A 7,917-nucleotide genomic window follows, 5' to 3' on the forward strand; every position below is an offset into this window, starting at 1 on the left:
AATAATACAAAGAAAACAATTCTATTTATAAAATGGTCAAATGACTTGAATAGGCACCTCACAAAGGAAGATCTATGTCACCAACCAGTGAGTGGGAAGATGCTCGACATCATTACTCATCAGGAAATGTGAAATAAAACTACAATGAGGTACCATTTCACATCCATTGAAGGACTAAAATTTTTTAAACCTGACAACATTTTTTTAAATTGTAAAGGCAAATTGTAGCATATTTATATAATAGAAAAGTTCTCAGCAATAAAAAGTAAAGCTAAAAAGCTAATTCGTGTATCAACATAGATGAATCTAAAAAACATTATGTAGAGGAAAAAAAGCCAGACACAACAAGAGTACATGCAATCAAGTTTAATATAGGCAAAACTATTTTATGGTGATAGAAATCAGAGTAGTTTTTGTCTCTAGGGGTGGGGGATTGACCAGGCATGAGGAAGTATCTTGGAGGGAAGGAAATGTTCTATATTTTGATTGGGATGGAGGTTACATGGTGTATATATTTTCTCAAAACTCATCAAATTGTACAGTTAAGATCTGTATGTTTTATCATATATAAATTGTTCCTCAATTTTAAAGTATTAGGGAATAAAAATCATGGAGAAAAAATGAGTAATATCTTTTAAATTTTGTTGAGAGATATCTACAAACTTTTGTTCCCAGAGGAAGGCTATTGTGGTGTGACTATGAGATCTAAGGTAGAATGAGAGAAAATTAGAAAGAGGGAATGGGAGATTAGGGGAAACAAAATAGGAATGAAAAGAAGAAAGAGGAAAAACACAAGAAAGAGGGAAGAGGTCATGCTTTGCTCCCCCTTAGTCTTCATCCTAGAACTATCTTCTGGGGTAGAACTATCTTCTGGGGTAGCACCAACTTTTTTGAATTGTAAAATATGTAATACATAGAGAAGAGTGTATAAAATATACATAGAGAGTCTAGATAAGCATAGTAAAATGTATTACCATCCATATTTCTACCACTTTGTTTAAGAAATTAAAACTACGAGGATTCTACCCCAGATGCACCCCTTCCTCCCAATCATAGGGAGCAAGGGTATTCGTTCCCTTACTTCTCTTTTGGTGATATCACCTACATATGTAAGCCTGAGTGATACACTGTTTAATTTTGAAATTTTGAGGAGCAAGCATAAATGTAGCCTGTAAAGAAGCCTCTTCCAGTCTCTTACCTGGAAGGGTAGGAATCTGGTTGCTGGTGTTCTGGAGTCAAATGAAAAGACCTGGAAGGGCTCTGCATTCAGCATTTGGTGAGTATAAGATCTCTTCTTGTTCTGTTTTTGGTATGGTGCTCAGACTTCCACCTGGTGTCCGCAGTACAGAGACCCTCTCCAGATAATAAATGTCCAAGCTTCTGTGAGGGTGATGGATAACAGGCTCTAGGGCTGAGGAATGACAAATGATGAGAAACTGTACTTGGAGATTCAGCAGCCTCTCAAATGGCTTTTCCCAGTGCTCCTTACTTGGTGCTCTCACCACCCATGCCCTCTACACTCAGTCCCAGCAGCAATCCCTGGGAGGATTTTGCGGCATAAAGCAGGTTGGTCCATAGCTTTCCCCACTGCTTGCTTTGGGATTAGGCCTTCTCTAGCCAATCAAAGCAGTTACCGTACTTATATCTGCCTTCTAGCTTCCAAAGTGTGTGTGTTTTATAGGAAACTTAATGGAGTTTTGGGAGACAGTGAAATTGGATGCTAAGTTCAATCTTCCATCCTCACCTCCCAATTATAAAAAAAATATTAATTTTTTTCTGTACTACACATAAAATATATGTTCATGGTAAAAAAATGTTTTAATATAGATAAATAAAAAGGAAAACCCATAAATCACCCTGAATCCTACCATGTAGATATAACTATGATTAACATTTTGATATTTATATTTCCAGAGAGATGTATACATAATTTTCCTTATAAAAAATAAAAGTAGGGCTTCCCAGGTGGCGCAGTGGTTGAGAGTCTACCTGCCGATGCAGGGGACACGGGTTCGTGCCCTGGTCCGGGAAGATCCCACATGCCGCAGAGCGGCTGGGCCTGTGAGCCATGGCCGCTGAGCCTGTGCTCCGCAATGGGAGAGGCCACAACAGTGAGAGGTCGCGTACCGAAAAAACAAAAAACAAAAAACAAAAAAATAAAATAAAAAAAATAAAATAAAATGATAGCACATATACTATTTTATGATATGATCTGTTGATGTCATATCACAAACATGTTTTTATGTTATTACATATACTTTTCCCATATCATTTGAATGGTTGTATACATTCAACTGGCATGATATTTTACTTAACCAATACCCTATTGGTGAACATTTCTATTATTTCCAATAATTTACTATTGCAATCAAACCAATGCATAATCTTAACCCCTTATTTTGATTCTCTAGACTTAAAGACTTAAATGGATCCTCACCATGGATTCTCAAAGGTGACATCTCTTTAAGTCTGGGATCAAGGATAAAGCAACAGACCAGGGAGAAGGTAGTACCATTTATAGTACTGGAGGAAAGATAAATCAATTGCTTTTCATGAACACTCTGATGCCTTCTACAATACTCACTCAGTGCCTTCTTTTCAACTTAGAAGAGAGTTTGAAAGAAAAGGAGTAGAAGCATGAGGCCAGACTAAGCCAAGTGGTTGCTTTATTTCTGGGACTGGGGTGGTGGATTTCAGGTTGCTACACATGGCAGCTCACAGCACATTATTCCCGTCTGTAAAGACCTCTGGGCATTCTGAGAGCAAGAAAGGTCACATTAATCTCAATGATGTGTCAAATTACTAATCATATTAATTCCATATTGTCACCTGCTCTTGGGCAGGTTTGATAAGCCTCATGTTAAATTGATTATGCAAATTCTCTTAGGTAAATTAAAACATCTGTTCCACACATCACCAGATTTCAAGGTGAAAGTCTTTCTGAAGGTGAGTTTTCAGTCCCACACTAAACAGGACGTCTCTTTTGGCTACATTATGCTTCGGTTTGCTAGCCTCTCAACTCATCATCGGTATCTTCCTTTTCTTATGCCACACATTAGGATGCTACATTTTCACAGCACTGATGATAAGCTGGTTTGTTTTTCATACATAATACATGTTGACATGATCCATAAAAATGGGAATGAAAAATATGGAATAACTACAAGAGATTTATCTTTTTCCTTCTTGAAAGGATAAGTCATAAGGTCACGAAACAGGTATGGGTGGACACAATGGAAATCACTCCAGGAGACCCCACAGAATATGTAGGCTTTGAGAACTCTGAGAGTCTTGTTTACTCATTTCTCCCTTTTAGTGAGATGACCTAGCCTTGAGTTCATTATTATGGCTTCTTTTTCTCCGCCACCATTGTTTCTCAGTTCTATTTTCAATAAGGAAGAATGAAGGAATTCTCAAACTTTAGTTTTACATAAGAATCAACTCAGGAGCTTATTAAAAATACAAAGATTATCATTTTGTAGGACTCGGGGTGGAGGTGTGGCCAGAAAGCTACATTTTTTAAGTGTGCAAGGTGATTCTGATGTAGTGGTCTATGGTCTGCATTTGGAGAAACACTTGTGTCAAGGATGGTTAAGAGCGTGGATCTCAGAGTGTGACATCGGATTTGAATTCTTCCTCTGCCACCTATTCCCCCTATGGCCCTGGGCAAGTTATTTAATATGTCTGTTCCCCAGTCTATAAAATGGGGATACTGATCAACACGTTGTACACCTTAAATTTACACTGCTATGTTGATGATATCTCAATAAAAATAATAATAAATAATAAAATAAAAATTAAATAGGAATACTACAACATGGATGAAACTTGAAAACACTATGCTAAGTGAAATAAACCAGACACAAAAAGACAAGTATTATATGATTCCACTTATATGAGGTTCCTAGAATAGGGAAATGATAGAGACAGAAAGTAGAATGGTGGTTGCCAGGGGCTGGGGGTAGGGGGAGGGAGGAGTTTTTGTTTCATGAGTTCAGAGTTTCAGGTTGGGAAGATGAACAAGTTCTGCCAATGGTTGGTGGGGATGGTGGCACAACAATGTGAATGTATGTAATATACTAAATTGTACACTTAAAAATGAAAAACTTCACAGTATGTATAGCTCACCACAATGAAAAGAAAGGTGTGGCCATAAGAGAATGAGAATAAATAAATTGACAAGTTGTATTATTAAAAAATGGGGCGGGGCTTCCCTGGTGGCGCAGTGGTTGAGAGTCCGCCTGCCGATGCAGGGGACACGGGTTCGTGCCTTGGTCTGGGAGGGTCCCACATGGTGCGGAGTGGCTGGGCCCGTGAGCCATGGCCGCTGAGCCTGCACGTCCGGAGCCTGTGCTCCGCAACGGAAGAGGCCACAACAGTGAGAGACCCACGTACTGCAAAAAAAAAAAAAAAAAATGGGGCGAATCGTTCCTGCTCCCTAAGGTTGTCGTGGATCTCGAGTGAGATAATGTTATGAACAGTGCTTACTTAATACAGGGCCTGGCATGTAGCAAAAGCTCAGCAGAGGGCAGTACCACTGAGTGCTCCTTCCCGTACACAGCAACAGGTCACACAGTGGGCTGAGCGGGGTGGGAGGTGGGGTCGTTATATATCAAGGCTTATCAGGTACCGCCCAGGCTTGATCAGATCAGCGACGTCTCTGTTCTCTGGGGTGCGTTCAAACCGTCCAGGGGCCACCCCCACCTGCCCCAGTTCTACAACTGCTTCTGGAAGAGGCTATCCCACACCCTGTAGGGTCTCCCTGCTCTTTGCCTAAGGAAACACAGCACCAGAACCACATTCTCCTCTCCAAGCCGTCCCTGGGGGAGGTGAGAATGCTACCCAGCAACGCAGCAGAGAATAGGAGAGGGGAAGCCTCGCTCTGGGGACCCCACTGCCACCCGACTCCTCGTCTGGCTTCTCTGAGTCATCCCAACAACCGTGCTGGTCTTGAGCTGCTGTTTTTTATTTTTTTAATAACATTTTTATTGGAGTATAATTGCTTTACAATGGTGTTAGTTTCTGCTTTATAACAAAGTGAGTCAGTTATACATATACATATATCCCCAAATCTCTTCCCCCTTTCGTCTCCCTCCCACCCTCCCTATCCCACCCTTCTAGCTGGTCACAAAGCACCGAGTTGATCACCCTGTGCTATGCGACTGCTTCCCACTAGCTAGCTATTTTACGTTTGGTAGTGTATATATGTCCATGCCACTCTCTCACTTTGTCCCAGCTTACCCTTCCCTCTTCCCGTGTCCTCAAGTCCATTTTCTAGTAGGTCTGCGTCTTTATTCGCGTCTTGCCTCTAGGTTCTTCATGACCTTTTTCTTTTTTATTTTAGATTCCATATATATGTGTTAGCATACGGTATGTGTTTTTCTCTTTTTGACTTACTTCACTCTGTATGACAGTCTCTAGATCCATCCACCTCACTACAGATAACTCAATTTTGTTTCTTTTTATGGCTGAGTAATATTCCATTGTATGTATGTGCCACATCTTTATCCATTCATCTGTCGATGGACACTTAGGTTGCTTCCATGTCCTGGCTATTGTAAATAGAGCTGCAATGAACATTGTGGTACATGACTCTTTTGGAATTATGGTTTTCTCAGGGTATATGCCCAGTAGTGGGATTGCTCTCACTTCACCTGTCTGTTCTGAGGCTCTCTCTTCCCTCCCTCCCCTTTGAGTCATCTCACTTCTATAAAACTTAGCAAATTGTTGATTTTTTAACAAAATACATGCTTAGACTTTCTTTTAAAGTAAACTCCCACAGTTGCAAACAGCAAGAACTAAGATTGTTACACAAAATTAAATTTAAAGACAGAAGTGCCTCTTTGTTTTCCCTTGGATTTATTTTAACATTGATGCAGCAAATATAATTTTGATTTCTAATTAGTTTTAGCTCTCCCTGACAATAAGCCATTTTGTTTAAGTTTTAAATGTTGCAAAAATTAATTAAAGGCTTTTCTTTTCCTGTTTTTTTATTTTAATCTTTCTTCACAAACCCTACTGGCAAAAAATAAGTCTAGTTTCATTTAATTTTTATTTTTAAAATGTTGAAGAATAAATAAATAACTTTTCTTTGAAACAGGTAATGAAGTCATTTTTCTGTGGGATGTGGATGAGTGGGCAGCCCAGTGGGCTCAGTTTTCCTAATTTTACATTTTCCATTTTGTAAGTGGTTTTCACTTCTGTCCTGTCACTATAAGTGCACAAAATCTCATGTTGTTGAAAGCCTAGGGGAAAGTTCAGGAAAACGTTTATTTTCCAACTGAACAAAAATTATAGCACTTAGGTTGTGCCTATAGGATATCAAAACAACTAGTCAGTCTTGCACAAAAACCAAACCACCAACAACGCCAGATCTCATATCAATTTGGTGGGGAGAAAAACAAAAGTTAACATTAAATGCTTGAATTTACAACCTATTGTTTTGAAATACACAGATGCAATACAAGTGACCTTTGAAAAACAGCTGAAATTGTGAAAAGATATATTGGGAGGATTTGGGATATAAATTTTATATATACACAAATAATAAACAGGTTATTTTAGAAAAGTAAACAATACAGATAAATGAAAAAAGATCAAATAACTTACAATTTCGCCTTCCAGGATTAACTACTGTTGTAGACTCTAATCCTATTCTATTCCTCTGTATCTCACTCCAAGATATGTGTGAATGTGGGTGTGTACATACTGGCATCAAATTTTACCCTACACTACAAGTTAGGTGTACAAAAGAAAAAGGAGGAAAAGAAATTTTCTTTCTTCCCTATAAGTGATCTCATCTCATTCTCAAGACTTGCCTCTGGGAACTAGGCTCCCACAATCAGTGGCCTCTTAATTGCAACCCCAGCATTCTCAGATTCCCTATCCATCTGGTCCTTTTTACAGCACTTCTCCAATCCCTGCCAAGGCTCATTAGGAGGCAGGAAGTGAGGACATCTCCTATTATGGACTGAATAGGTCCCTTCCAAATTTATATGTTGAAGCCCTAACCCCCACTGGGTTGGTATTGGGAGGTGGGGCCTTTGGGAGATAATTAGGTTTAGATGAGGACATGAGGATGGGGCCCCCATGATGGGATTAGGGTTCTTATAAGAAGAGGAAGAGAGACCAGAACTGTCTCTCTCTCTTCCAGGCATGTAAGGACACAGTCAGAAGACGGATGTCTAGGAACCAGGAAGTAAGCCCACACGGGGAACCCAATCTGCTGTCACCTTGATCTTGGACTTCCATCCTCCAGAACTGTGAGAAATAAAAGTCTGTTGTTTAAGCCACCCAGTCTGTGGTATTTTGTCATAGCAGCCTGAGCTGACTAAGACAACTTCAGATTCTACCTGTGCAACTCAGGGAAATTTATTCGCATCCCTGTGCCTGGGGATAATCTGTGAAGTAGTGATAATCCTACCTAATTTTTGAGTTGTTGAGAGGATTAACTGAGATCATATGCCAGAAGCTTTATATCTCTACCAGGTACAAAATAGAATTCAACAAACTTTACTTGCTGCCTCTACTTTTTTTCTGCCTGGAGAAATAGACTCAGTGTAGTTACAGACTATGTGTTCCCTCTCTCAGGAGTTAATTGAATTGCCAAGGAGAGGCTCAGCACTTAACCATAAAGAGAATGAATCACTTTGTCTGACTTTAAGGTATCAATGTGTGTTTGGAGGGCTTTTCAAGCTCCCCACAAATCACTCTTCAAGAAATGCCATTGTCCCTGCAAGAAGCAAAAGTACTGCGTAAACTGGAGGTTTGATGGGCTCTATTACCTTACTCTTTATTTACAATTAGCAAGCCCATAGGTTTAAAATCCACATGTTTTAAAACTCTGACTTCAGAACAGTCTCTTGACTCCACCTCAAAACAAATGCCATATATCTATGTGCAAAAATACGTTAACAT

This window comes from Delphinus delphis, chromosome 3 (assembly GCF_949987515.2).
Source record: "Delphinus delphis chromosome 3, mDelDel1.2, whole genome shotgun sequence".
Classification (NCBI taxonomy): domain Eukaryota; kingdom Metazoa; phylum Chordata; class Mammalia; order Artiodactyla; family Delphinidae; genus Delphinus; species Delphinus delphis.